The sequence below is a fragment of the Octopus sinensis genome, linkage group LG3 (genome assembly GCF_006345805.1).
Source record: "Octopus sinensis linkage group LG3, ASM634580v1, whole genome shotgun sequence".
Lineage (NCBI taxonomy): Eukaryota > Metazoa > Mollusca > Cephalopoda > Octopoda > Octopodidae > Octopus > Octopus sinensis.
The window spans coordinates 93,991,157-94,003,656 of record NC_042999.1 but is presented as its reverse complement, the minus strand read 5'-3'; the positions used below and the strand labels follow the sequence as shown (position 1 = coordinate 94,003,656).

The 12,500-nt window shown below is 34.7% G+C and overlaps 1 long non-coding RNA gene across 1 annotated transcript in view; it reads left to right on the top strand.

Annotated features, from left to right (window-relative positions):
• LOC118762514 overlaps positions 1 to 4,298 on the top strand; it is a 13,390-nt gene extending 9,092 nt beyond the window's left edge. The window contains exon 3 of the long non-coding RNA XR_004998270.1: positions 3,187 to 4,298. This is a non-coding gene — a long non-coding RNA (uncharacterized LOC118762514). The remainder of the gene's footprint in view (positions 1 to 3,186) is intronic.
• The last annotated feature ends 8,202 nt before the right edge of the window (positions 4,299 to 12,500 follow it).

Below are 12,500 nucleotides of genomic sequence, written 5' to 3'. Positions count from 1 at the left end.
CATCGTTTGTCTTTTCGTTGATTATTTTCAACAAATGCATTGTAGTGGTAATTTCACTTACATATGTTTCCTATTTCACAAATATGTGGTTGGTATTGGATTAAGATCGTATTATTGAGCTTATGAATGTGACTAGAAATATTGTCTGAATGTTGCTGATAATTACTTTAAATTGCGTAGTACCGTTTCTTTGTAGCCCACGTTCTATATAAAATTATGTCAATATATATATTTTTTCTTTTTTATGGTTTATTTTCTTATTATTTGTTTTATTGTTTGATACTGAGTTGCACTTCTGATGTGAGGCAGTGGCTGCATAATTTTATGTTGCCTTGCATGTCTTTTTACCTGTATCTATAATTGTTATGTTGAAAATATGTGCGTATCAGTGGTTGTGATCGCATTATTGTAAAGCGAAAAACTAGAAATGTTTGTTTCGCTGATAATTAGTTGATGGCCTGGTTAGAAATGAGAAGTACTTTTCTAGTAGTTGTAACAGGTAGGAATTTGTCGCAGATCATATCTGAAAATGATATCGGAAGGAGTTTTATATTCAGTTTAAGATATGTGTATATTTTCCTGTGTTGTTTAAGACCCAAAGCAGGTGTGTTGGATAATCTGCATTATTTGTAAAACTGAAACGTCTGAGCGCATTGTAATTCTTTCCAATTATGGTGTTATATTTTTAATTAATAGAACAGTGTAAGGCGGAAAAGTGGCAGATTCGTTAGCACATCGGGAAAAATGCTTACCGGCTTATCGTCCGTATTTACGTTCTGAGTTCAAATTGCGCCGAAGTCGACTTTGACATTCATTCTTTCGAGGTACCAGCTTGGCACTGAGTTGATACAATCAACGCACCCCACCTTTAAATTGATGGTATTGTGCAAAGATTTCAAACTGAACTCAGAATTATGTGGTTGGTAAGCAAACGTCTTAACGACACAGCCAAGCCTGGCCTTATGTGTGTGCGTGTGTATGTGTGTGTATGCGGGTGTGTGTGTGTGTGTGAATGTCTGTTTGTTTGTGCGTGTGCTTGTGTGTATGCCTTTGGCCTGAGAATCTTACTAATCTTAGCTAGATCCCCATTTTGTCCACCTTGTAGTAATGTAAAAGAGTGAAGCAGGATTCTTAGTTTGATATACTACTAAATGAACTTCCTGAGAAATCTGCCAAGGAACATCATAACGACGCTATTTAAGGTAAAATAATAAAGCACGGATCCAGAGATGAGGAAAGGTGAACTTCTTCGCAAAGTTCGTGACATAGGAAATTCCTTAAGAAGTTTTCGTTAATTACAAGAGATTACCATTAATATTAAATGAATATTAAATAGAAAATATGATTTATAGTGGCGTAATTTAAGATTGTATCATGTATTAAGTCCCTCAAATTTTATTCATAATGTCACTCTCACACCAATGCTCAAATCTCACCTATTACTATATGGGTGCTTCATGACTCAACAGATACGGACCGTACTGTCTTCTGTCTTCTTGTTTAAATGCCGCAAAACAACCCATTTTTGAAAAGAAAGATCACAAGTAAAGAAAAGGGGAAAGATGTTAACATCGTGCATTGGTAAATGTCTTGTAAACGACAGGAAAAACCTTTAATGCCTCCAAAAACTGGTCAGTACCCGAAGGTGATATTCTCTACCTATTTGATTGGAAACAGATATATATTACGACCTCCTTCTACAAAATCTGACATTGAATTTAGAGAATTACTGTTATCAATTACAGCAATTAAAAAAGGCAAACGATTAAAAATGCCCAGAATTGGCAGATCGAAAGGATAGCACCTGCCTTCAGGATATTGTTAGACCTTAACATTGCAACTTCGAATTACCATTTATTTCGATCCCTACAAAATCATCTAGAGAACTTCACTTCTTAAGAAGGCTAGAAGAACTACTTCGTCCAGTTTCTAACCCAAATATATGCTAAGTTATGGAAGGATGGGATCATGAAGTTGCCTCAAAGATAGCGACAGGTAATAGGACAAAATTGGACACATGTGGCTGAATAAGGATTTTGCTTTTGAATCAGATATTTTTTCTTTTTAAATTCTAGGTCTGTGCGTAGCTTTTAGTTACAGTATCAAAATACTTAATTTCCTAGATGTTACACTAAATTTACAAAACAGCACAATCTTCCCGTACCATAAACCCGGTAAAAACCTTAACTCTGTTCACTTTTCCGCCAATCACTCCCCATCTGTCCTAAAATCCATCATAGCGTATCTTAACAGGATCACATCCCTATCTGCCAGTAAAGAAATATTCGAGCAATACCGTCAATATTATAACTGCGTTTGCAGCCTTCCACCTTTGACATCTACTTTCTTCTCGACTTTTCTGGTATTTTCACTCATTCTATCGTCCTGTCTCAGCTTCTATATGCCATGCGAGCGTATAACCTGAAGATGAGGGTTCTGGCCATGTTATAAAATGTTATTTGATTCGTTTTCTTCACATGAAAGTATTTGTAGCTATCTATCGATCTCTTTATGTATGTATGTATGTATGTAAGTATGTATGTATGTATGTTTGTATGTATGTATCTATCTATCTATCTATCTATCTATCTATCTATCTATCTATCTATCTATCTATCTATCTATTTACCTGTATAGCGAGCTTTTTATTTATTCATTTATCTCTATCACTTCCTGTCAGTCAGGTTCTCTCAATTTGTATGAGTATATCATTAGACACACTCTCCGTCTCCGTCCGTCCGTCTGGCTGCCTTTCCCTCACACACACACACACACACACACACACAAAACATGCGTGTATCGGTTCATGAATTTGGCATGAATGTTTCTTCTTTTTAAATTATGATATATTATTAGATATCAACGTCTATTTACAGATGTTTGTATGCACGCAGTAGCACATTTAGTGTCGCATACATACGTACAAACGCAGGCACGCACAAATATATACACATTCATTTCTCATGTGTATGTATGTGTGTCTTTATATATATATATATATATATATATATATATATATATATATATACGTCTATACGTAGGTATGTATGCGCGTAAGTATATAAGTGTGACTTGGCCTGAAACTATTCCTCGGTGTGCATATGTATTTTGAGGTTAGATGTATATACTTTTTCCTATTTGTATATGTCTATCTCTGTTGATATTAATAGTTTTTTGCTGTATCAGGATCAATGCTTCATTTGAAATAAATAAATAAAGACAGACAGAAATAAATAAATAAATAAAAGAAAGAAAGAAAGAAAGAAAATAAAATAAATGCTTCATTAACATCAGTGCAAAAATGCTGAAAGACTAAGAACAGAAATGGCAATCTAAAGAAATAAGAATAAAACTGAAGCAAAAGTAAACGTATATTTATAAAACCGACATAGCCACATGACAGGCGTCTCGCACACACGTTCAGTTCATATGAAGAAGCGGGCAACACAAACACACACGCACGCATGCACACGCACGCACACGCACGCACAAACACACACGCAAACACACTTTCAAACAAACGCCAGCGGACACAATCAGAAACACATAATATTAACACAAACACAAACATGTAACCCCACATTTATATCTATACATGCGTGAATGTGAGTGCATTTATGAGTTGTACAGGGAGTGCGTGTGTGTCCATGTGTTTTGTATGTGTGTGCATCAGCCTAAAGAGGGATACGAATTACAAATGATGTAATCTCTGCTGCATGAAACATAAAATGACTTGGGAAATCACTTTCAATGGAGATGATCAGCTCTTTAAATCATTGAGATAAATGCACTTTAAGGATGTTTAATGACTAACAATGATAGCTGTTTACTTAAATAATAAAGATGAGAAATATTCGTTTTAATAATTTAGCGAATGCAATGTTGAGTGGGACTCATTTGTCTACAATCAACTGTTGAAACATGTTTCAGACTTTATAATCTCCTTAGGGATGTATCGTATATCTACGCAGTCCATGTACTAAGAGGGATCAATTCATATAAAGCAATAGCAAATTAAGTTATACTAAATATAAATCTCATTGATATGACGGATTAAGAAAGTCTCAGCCGAGCATTTTTACCTACAAAATGCAGCTGTATTATTTTCCAACTTAATGAAATATAGTGAATACAGAAAACAAATCGTGCGATTTTCAAATAAAATCGCTAATGTTCATTGTCCTTATGTTCATAATATTCGTTCCGTTCTTTTTACTTGAGTTATTTTCTCTGCCTTTTGTGCTGGAGCTGCTCTGCTTCTCTCATGTGATTGCATGTGAGCAACTCACTGTATCCCAATGGGATAACTTATTGTATTACATAATATTGCATGATATCATATATTATTGTATTATATGATATAGTATTCTATTATGTAATATAATTATACATTCTACCACACATATAATAATCTCCTTCGGAGATTGTAGACTCTGTTCCGGAAGATTTATAAAAAGGAAATCATTTCATTGAGCTGGAAGAAGACGGAAATGTGTTTTGTAACAACGAAAGAAAAATAAGCCATGAAGATATTAAGAAAAACTTCAATCCTAGGAGTTGAAGGTGAAATATTCTTTTCAGTGTTGACCAAAAATATGACCTCCTACATGAACCGAAAATGGAGACATAGAGACCTATATCTAGAAACGTGAGAGTGAGTTTTCTCCGGACATTGGAACACAGATATCAGAGCTGTCAATCAAATAATCCGAGAGGTCACCATTACCACAAAAAAAAAAGAAAGCAATCAAAGAGAAGCTGTTAACAGTCTGGCTACTTTAGGCATGTGCGTACGGACCAATTCCTCATATACAGCCTGTGATTACTAACATGTTCCTCTGCACATCAAAAGCAGAGACAACCAGTTGTGCTTCAAAAGAGTCCAATTTATAACCATTGGCTAAAACTGGGAATGGGACTCCTAACTGAAAGCACAGTTTTCCATCATTCTCTTCATCGTAGGAATGAACCTCCATACAATAGCTGCCGATAAAAATTCTAAAAAGCAACAATGGGATCAGAGGCGTATAAATTTGATCCAGCTTGCAATACAAAGGGAAAACGAGTGACTTGAAGCTTTTGAATGGAAGCCTGCCGACTATCAGTAACTTTTTCAGGATTGCTAGGAGAAGGGATGGCAATCATGGATTTTCCGCATCGAGGTTGACTATAGAGGATCTCCTGTCCAGTTTGTAAGGAGAATGCTTAGAACTAGCGGAATAAGAGGAAAATGTTAAAGGTAAGAGGGTGAAGGATGGAAGAGGTAGCAGACAGAAACCGTTAATGGTTATGGAGCAGGGGAGGTGGGTTAAGCTGGAAACGAAGAGGATATGATGAATAATGATTTGAACGCTACTGCTGATCCACCAAAAAGAGTGTATTGGGATTCAAGATCGAAGCACCAAATGATAGTCAAATGACGTCACTTCCTCTTGGTAAGAACTACATTTACTAAATGTGACTGAAAAAGCATCTTTTAAATTTTAAATATAAAGCATCTTTTAAATTTTAAATATAATTGTGCATTATTGTAGTCCTGGAAATATCTAGATCTGTTCACCAAATTCATTGCAACTTATGTATATCATTGATTTTCGACCATGTTCGCTGAATGGTACACCGAATAAGATGCTAAATGCTCCGTGAGTTGGGCGCAAGCAATACATTTGTCTGAAAAGAATAAACATAGATCGATGTCGTGAATAATCACATTTCTTTTAATTTACTGCAAAAATCTGTGTTAATCATGCGGAACATACGTGTTAGAGAACAATCTAGTTAATATTGTCCGTAAGTTTCGTTAAAATAAAATTATTAGGGCCAAGTGAAGATTTACGCTTTTAAATACTCCTAGATGCAGCTTGTATTTATTAATGGCATTGATACTCTAAGGTGCTCAGGTGTTATTTTCAGTTAACTCCTGCTTGGATGTCTCCTTCACATTAGAGAATTCAAAGCGAAAATGCTAATGTAAATATTCCTAGAAGGTATTTGTATTTTCTTATATTCATATAACAGGAATAATCTTCATTGTTCGAATGATATTTTTTTTCCCATTTACTTATACATAAACATTTTTAACATTTTCACAGGGGATTAAAGAAAGGGAATATTCCTCCAAGGGATCTCTATTCGTTAACTACACGTGTAATTTTCAGGAGTTGAGTCTAATTCAATTTACTTATACATGAATATTTCCTTTCCTTTAGAAGATTAAAGAAATGAGCTACAAATGCAAAAAGAGCAATAATAAAAAAAAAACAATGCATAAAATAGGAGAAAATTGAGGTAATGCATAATGTGTTCTGTATGCAAATCGATTGAAGATCCGCAGTGTAGCGCTAGAAATTACATTAAGTTATAAACAAACAAATGTACTTATATTTATGTACATACAGTAATACACAAATTTATATGTATGTATCTATGCATGTATGTATATTCATATATACATGCATATATAGATATACTCACGTACATTACTGTATATGTATATATATATACACACACACACACACACATATATATATACACATATATACAAATATGTGTGTGCATGTGTGTATGTGTCTGTGTGAACAATAAATAAAAACAATAGGCAATTAAGGAGCCAGAAGAACGGATTAACGGTGATATAGAGAACCTAAAGTGTAAAGAATCAATTGTTACGCACAAACACAATGAGTGATGCAGAGTGGGTGGCATGCAAATGGACAAAATAGCAAGAGCAGCACAACAATACGTCAGTTGAGTTTGTTGGTGAAGGAAGGAAAGATATGGCATTCACTTTCAGAGACACGCTATTTTTTTCCAAAGGGAAACCGCTGTTCAACAAGAGAGAATGTCTTTGATGCTATATTAACTATAAATGATACAATAGCTATGCATATATTTAATGCTGTTCATACACTGCCATACCCATATATGTATGTATATATATATATATATAATATATATATATATCTATATATATATATATATATATATATATATATATATATATATATATATATATATATGTAGTATTTATGTATTTATATATGTGTGTATGTATATAAATGAATATGTGTCTGTGTGCAGTGTTTACGTAGATGTGAGTGTATATTTGAATGTATATTGTGAGATGCTATTGAAAATAAAACAACATAAATGACGTACAGTTTTCTACACAAACCAAATAAAGAGTTAAGTGTGTTAAGTAAAACCATAGAGGGAACGGGTGTACACTCACTTTACTTCTTTGAAAGTGTACACTGACACACACTTATATACATATGTATACGAACACACACATACTCACGCACACACACACACACACACACATATATATATATTTATGCAACTCACATTTACATATATATTATATATGAATGTATGTATGTATGTATGTATGTAGTATGTATGTATGTATGTATGTATGTATGTATGTATGTAGTATGTATGTATGTATGTATGTATGTAGTATGTATGTATGTATGTATGTATGTATGTATCTATCTATCTATATATATATATATATATATATATATATATATATATAAATGCAGAGAGGGGGGGAGAAAGAAAGAAAGAAAAAGGAGAACATCTTGACTGTTGGGATCGGCTTCAGAAACACAAACTGTATTGTCTTCAATGAGCGCTACATCGTTTGTATGATGTGGAAGACATCCCAAAACTATTGCCTAAATGTGCTGGTCTCAGCTTCAAAATTCACCCAAATTCTGGTCCCCGTGCCATTCACCCTATACCAAAATCATTCTCACGTCACATCACAGCACGAAGATAAACTATTTCACCTCAACCGTCACGTTCTCTTTAACGTAAGAGAATAAAATACTCACATAACATTCAAACGGTTCTTAAATGGTTCTCTTCAACAAATTCCAGAAAAACCACTCACCCCGGACAATAGTGCCCAAAGAATAATTATAATATTAAATATCATTAAATACCTTTTCCAGATGGTGCTATTTAGTTACTCACGGCTAATACCAATTCTCACCGAAACAGATCTAATTATATACAGGGTGGTCCTAAAGCCGAAAAGTAATAAGAACAATAGAATAACAATATAGTATCAAACATATGTACTGTGTTTTACTCTAATCATTTTTAATGACAATGACACTGCCATACATCGAAATGGTCTGTTTGAATACCATCATTTTCGTGGCACAATGTGTGATGTTTTACGAAGCTGTGCTTTGGTGATTGTTGTAAAGGCTCTTGAAACAGTGTCCTTCTACTGTTGGGCATTCTGGTATCGCACTTGTGAAACTCTTTCCCTGATTATACCCGACAGAGAGTTGTCGCAGGACCTGAGGTCTGGACTTCTGTCTGGGAGACCAATCGAGAGGTGTTCGAAGATGTTGTGATCCTCGAAACATCTATCTCTACCGAAAAACTTCATTCAAGTATTCCCTGACATTGATGGCATACTGGGGTAGGGCAACATCTTGGTGAAACCAACAATCATTCAAATCCTTATTCAACCTCTGGATCTGTGAACAAACGACTTCCTTAATAAGGCAAGAGCCCTCGAAGAAACCTGCTACTATAAGTGCTTACTCACTATAGCGTCCCAAATTATCACATGCACGTTGTTGTGCTCCGGTTCTTCGTAATAGTGCGGATTTTCTTTCCTCCGGAAATAAATATTCCTAGCCTGGCCACTATGGTTAATTGCAGATTCATCTGGATTGTCGGAAACACATCAAGAAACTTTCCATATGCCACACGTTTTTTGTCCCTGTCATTATAGCTTAGTCCTGACGCACATCCTCATGTTATGGCTAGAATGCACACGATCATGTGCCCAGCCCATACACTTGCAATCAACCTCTCTTCCAAACTGTAGGAGCTAGTGTTAGCCATCTGAAACAGAAAATTAAAACAATCATTACAGGGGGTGACATGAATGTCAGCAATCTGAAATAGAAAATTAAAGCAATATTTACAGGTGTTGACAAGACTTTCAGGCCACAGTTATCAATACTCCCTATGCAAAACCATGCGATGTTGAATGACAATTCCACCAATTATTTCTTTGAGCGAATTTTTAAAGATAATACCGAACTAGATACTGGGTTTCATAGCCGATATATAGTTATATGCTTTGTGTTTATTCATGTCTTCCGCCTATATAATGGCATTTGTCTCGGTGTATAATGCATGTTATTGCTAATATCCATATAAAATGTATTTACATGTACATGCGCTGAATTCTTCTTTGAACGAGGAAAATTTTGGTTTGAATTGATTTTTCTTTGAAATCTCTTCGCTTCACTATGGATGGTTGCGTATAACATACAACCATTGGCGTTCACTGAATGAATATCTAAAGGTTTTATATTGTATCACTGCCAAATACCTCTAGCAAACTTCAAATCAGTGCTCGTAACAGGCGACTAATTTTCAGCTTAGTTAGAGCCTTGCTCTGGGTCCATGCAATAATTGTTTTCGTTCTCCGGACATTGGCTCCTCGTCCAACCGAAGTCAAATTAGACTTTCGTTGTGTCGGGGCCAGAGAAAATAGCTAATCAAGGGCGGGGGATTGACGGAACGGAAGAACATCGGTGCAGCTAACATTTGTTATTTGTTCATGGGTTTTACACTTTTCAGTTCAGATACCAAATTGCCTTATTTGATTGGCAAAAGCATAATTATATATATTTTCAAACGTATGCTTACATATATGCGTTTTCAAGTATCGATGCCGATAAAAGCAAGTTGTATATAGTAATACTCTTTGTCTTTTATATACAACTCATATAGGTTATTTTGGTGAGAATTTTTTATGAAATAATTATGTATCATTCAATGAAATAGATCCTCATATAACTACACGTATATAAAGGCTCAAAAATATCAAGATACATTTTTATATCAAGATTCGTTTTGAAAGATTCCTGATATGAAATCGTTTGTTCAAACAGATATCGTTGTATTTCGGGATGGTCATTTCTTTCTATTTTTTTCAATATCAACACACGCACTATATTTTTTCTTCAAACGTTTATTAAAACAATAATTAAAGAAGAACAGTAATAAATGAGTGAAGAAAAAATATGTAGTGCCTCTGATTATTTGTCAAAGAAAAAAATTAAATTACCATACCGAAATACAACAATACACACACCACACACACACACACACACACACACACACACACACTCACACACACTCACTCTCTCACACACACACACACATACACACTCACTCACACACACTCACTCTCACACACACACATCTATATATACATATACATGCATACACGGCGTGCTGTGCTGCGTGGTATATATGCTCGCTTCCCAACTATATGGTTCCGGATTTAACTTCCCTGCTTGCCTCCTTGAACAAGTGTCATCTGCTATAGCCTCGGACCGACCAAAGCCTTCTGAGTTGATTTGAGAGAAAGAACTTGAAGAAACACCTTATATGCATATATATATATATATATATTAGAAGGAAACCACTATGTGGACACCCTTATGCTAGAAATAGATCCGCTATTGTCTTACCACTAAGAAATGTTCTCACGAAAAATTTTGCAAAACAACAAAAACGTAATCGAGCAAGACAAAAGAAAAGACAATAAAAATATGGATTATTCACATACATGTTTCACTATTACCATATTACGTAATTTTACTTACATAAATATCCGTAGATCATAGGTGTGACCATCCAGGTGAATATAATTTGCAGGACTGTATACTAGGACGTCCGCACAAAGTCAGATCTGTAAACAGTTCTACCCATAAAACTCGTGGTTATTATTTCAAATGTTCTCGTTTTGGCGCGCTAAATTACCAGAAAGACTGATGCCGGTTAGAGAACGTATTAATTTAAATTTAAATTTAAAATGAGGGTGAGAATTTAGATATTAATTTAATTAACATTGATTTCACACCAGTGGTCTAGCATATAAAAAAATGAATTGTTCAGTAAAAATTTATTATATACATATTAGAGGGAAATCACTATGTGGACACCCTTACGCAAAAAATAGATCCGCAATGGTCTTACCACTAAGAAATATAATACAATTTTATATAATACAATTTTACTGAACCTTCAGTTTTTTATATGCTAGACCACTGGCGTGAAATCAATGTTAATTAAATTAATATCTAATTTCTCACCCTCATTTTAAATTTAAATTAATACGTTCTCTAACCGGCAAAAGCCACTGCAGTAAAGTGTTATCTGAAGCATCAGTCTTTCCGATAATTTAGCGCGCCAAAACGAGGACATTTGAAATAATAACCACGAGTGTTATGGGTAGAACTGATTACAAATCTGACTTTGTACGGACGTCCTAGTATGCATTCCTGCAAATGATATTCATCTGGACGGTCGCACCGATGATCTACGGACATTTATGTAAGTAAAATTACGTAATATGGTAATAGTGAAACATATATGCGAATAATCCATATTTGTCTTTTCTTCTGTCTTGCTCGGTTACGTTTCGGTTGTTTTGCAAAATTTTTGTTGAGAACATTTCTTAGTGGTAATACCATAGCGGACCTATCTCTAGCATAAGGGTGTCCACATAGTGGTTTCCCACTAATATATATATAATACAATTTTACTGAACCTTCAGTTTTTTTATATGCAAGACCACTGGTGTGAAATCGATGTTAAATAAATTAATATCTAACTTCTCACCCTCATTTTATATTAAAATTATATATATATATTATATATATATATATAATATATATATATATATGTATATATATCAGGTTGAGTAAAAAGTAATCAACGCTGGACTTTTGCAGAGTTGTGAATTATTTTTGAAGAATTTTTGAAATTGTATGATAATAGAGACTTAGACTTGGCGAAATGCATCAGTAAATTAAAATTAATTTTTTTTCACTGCCGTTACAGTCATTTGAAATAGATCTGTCAAAGCGCAATATTCGAACAATTTTGATATTCACTTCAATAAAGGACGTAAAGCAGCTGAAACCGCTTGCGATATCAACGAAACGTTTGGTGAAGATATGACCAGTGAGTGGTCAACTCAGATATGGTTTAAACGATTTCGCTGTGTAAACCTGAGCCTCGAAAATCGTAAATTAGTAGACGTCCATCTGTCATCGATGACGATCAATTAAAGACAGTCGTATAGAAAGATCCACATAAAACCACCAGAGAACTGTCAAAAGAAGTTCAAGTGAGCCAGAAGTCCGCCTGCAATTATTTGCATGCGATCGCAAAATCAAAACAGCTCGACAAATAGGTACCACATGATTCGACTGAAAATCAGAAAATGCGTAGATATGAATTTGTTCGACGCTTCTTCTCCGTAAACAGACCGATCCATTTCTCCACGTATTGTAACTTGCGATGAGAAGTAGATTCTGTACAATAATAAAAAAAAACTTTCTCCGCAGTGGTTGGACCAAAATGAAGCACCGAAAACCTTCCCTAAGCCCGAGCTCTTCAAGAAGAAGCTTATAATAACTGTTTGGTGGTGTGCTTCTGGACCC